This window comes from Vulpes lagopus, chromosome 7, assembly GCF_018345385.1.
Source record: "Vulpes lagopus strain Blue_001 chromosome 7, ASM1834538v1, whole genome shotgun sequence".
NCBI lineage: Eukaryota > Metazoa > Chordata > Mammalia > Carnivora > Canidae > Vulpes > Vulpes lagopus.
The window spans coordinates 99,651,818-99,654,687 of NC_054830.1; the positions used below are offsets into that span (position 1 = coordinate 99,651,818).

The 2,870-nt window shown below is 44.2% G+C and overlaps 1 pseudogene; it reads right to left on the reverse strand.

The window, feature by feature from the left end:
• Positions 1-550: 550 nt before the first annotated feature.
• Positions 551-1,428, reverse strand: LOC121495218 (annotated as a pseudogene).
• Between the last annotated feature and the right edge of the window lie 1,442 nt (positions 1,429-2,870).

Sequence of the window (2,870 nt, forward strand, 5' to 3'; positions counted from 1 at the left end):
ACTGCTTTGGGAAACTGGAGTTCAATCTCATGGGGATTTCTGGATGATAGTGCGGAATATACCTCAAAGCTATGGGCTGTTCCAGGAGACATTAAATCCTTCACTCTTCCAGCTTCCTCTGTTTCAACAGCCACAGAAAGCCTCTAGGCAAATAGATTGTGATGTGTGAGATAGGAAACCACTGGCATGTGTGGGACTATGAGGACTGAGGGAATGCAGGCAGGACACCAAGTGCATCTACAACTTTGCTAGATTGGAAGGAAGAGACTCATGGACTCCTGGTGACTATATGGATCTCTGTGAGTGGTGAACCTGCCTAAGCTTAAAGCCAATGCTGAGAAAAGCAGAGCCAAAGAAAGGGAGAGAAGAAGATATGAAACAAAACAAAACAAAACAAAACACAACTCTATTCAGGTCCTCTGCCCACTTTTTATTTTTATTTTTTATTTATTTATTTTTTCAAGTCTTAGAAACTTTTATTGGATTACTTTATATAGATTCTTTTACAAAGTCAAGCTCTTCACTTCCTGGATCCTAGTGGTCTTAGATTTCATGCTGAGGAAGACCGTGGGCTAACAGTAACATCACAAGATGCAACATGAGGAGAGCAAATGCTGAGTGAGTCAGAATTTGTGCCTCCAGTTGGGACACAAAGAGAAAATAGGGGTCTGACAGCTCCCCAGAAGGTAACAGAAGAGAAATTATAAATGAGGGATCCATCTGTCACATCATAGAAGGATAACTGCCCATACTCGTAGTCTAGGAAGACTCCAACTTTGTGCATCTGCTCTCCTCTCAAAGAGACCTTTTTCAGAGGGAGAAAGACCCAGAATGTATAATCGGTTCCCATCATTGAAACTATGAGTAAGACTATCTCTGGCAGCGGTGGGTAGGTCATTGTATCTGCTGCAATAGTCTTCAGATATCCCCAACTGCCACTTGGTTGCCTCTTCCACATCCACCTCCCAGTAGTGCCTCCCTGAAGTGAAGCTCTCCACACCCAACACGGTGGCCCCAAAGACAATCCTCCCCAGGCCATCAGGCACGTTCTGCTGGACGTTTCTGATACATATACTTCTCAGATCCCCAGAAAAGACCAGACAGGGATGAGCTGTTTTAGGATCCAAAGTGACAGCTCTGTGGAGAACCTGGAGCATTCCACTCATTCCTGTCACTTGGCATAAATTCAGGTCTGTGATTCGGGCAGGCTCCAGACACTGGAGCAGTAGTGACTCGCTCCTGGAGCAACGCTGGGGTGTATTCCCCACACTTCTTCTCTAGCTCTGCAGTGATCCTTTGGAAGCTGCAGATCTGTTCAGAAAGCCTGACTTTACTCCCCTTCAGTTTATTCATGTTCTCTTTCCCCAAATCATTCAGTCTCCGTAACATTTCCTGGGACTTCGCCTTCAGCTCCTTGGCAAACTCCATCAGCTGATTCTGACTGTCCTCCCTCCTGCTGGGGCTGAATCCGCATCCTTGCCAGCTCTGGACCTTCATCTCCTCTTCAACCATCAACCAGAACCTAATTCAGACTCAATATTCAGACTCATTCATCACTTTAAAATCCTGCTCTTCTCCCTGAATCATCACCGTTCTTTCTTGCTCGTCAGCCAGTAGGCGTTTTGCTACTTCAAGTTTCTCCTTCAATGTGTTGAATATCCCCTGGAATAATTTCCTGTAATGGTCAGCAGCCTCCTGTACTCCGTACACCATGTGATTCTCGTGCTCCTTGGAGCAGAAGCCCTGGGCGCAGAGCAGGATTTGGTCATCATCACAGAACAGACGCAGTAGTTCCCGGTGCTCCTCACAGTGGGCATCTTCTGGGATTTTCTGCTCCCCCTGGGAGCTGAGCTTTTGGGACATCCCTGCAGGCATTCCTGCTGTGAACACCCACCTGCACTCTGAACCAAAATGAGAGACGCTGATCTGGGGGCAGTCACACCGGCCAACCTCACTGTGTGACCACAGCAACCAAGCATCAGAGCAGGTCTGCGCTTTCAGGGCTCCCCCCACCAGCAGGTCCTCCGCCCCCACGTGCTTTTTTTGTAATCTTGATTATTTCCCTTCAGGAAAAAAGCCAGAATAGTGGTGACTCAAGGGCTTTCATCTGTTCAGATACTCTCTGGTCCTCTCCTCTCACCATCAGGTAGGAAATCTGTGAAGTTTCAAATTCTATCCCCATAATAAATCTAGGATAGCAGTTATGAAACTTCAGTGAGCATTAGAATCATTTGGTTTTATTCTCTGCCCATTTTTTAATCAGAACTTTTGTTGGTGTTGAGTTGTATGAATTACATAGTGAGAAGAGCATATCATACAATAAATTTGTTGCATCACTATGTTGTACACCTGAAACTAATGTAACACTATGTGTCAACTATTCTCAAATTTAAAAAATATATATGGAAAAGATTTAGAGAGAAAATGAAGTTGAAAATTGTTGTGGGTTCTATTTTTCCAAAGAAGACCTACAGATGGTCAACAGACACATGAAAAGATGCTCGACATCACTCATCATCAGGGAAACACAAATCAAAACCACAATGAGATATAACCTTACACCTGTCAGAATGGCTGAAATCAACAGCCCAAGAAACAGCAAGTGTTGGCAAGGATGTAGGGGGAACCCTCCTGCGCAGCTGGTGGGAATGTACACTGGTACAGCCACTCTGGAAAACAGTATGGATTTTCCTCAAAAAGTTAAAAATAGAACTACCCTGTGATCCAGCAATTGCCCTAAGTATTTACCCGAAGAATACAAAAAATACTAATTCAAAAAGATACATGCCCCTCAAGGTTTATAGCAGCATTATCTACAATAATCAAATTACGGAAACAGCCCAATGTATATTTTTATTTTATGAATCTTA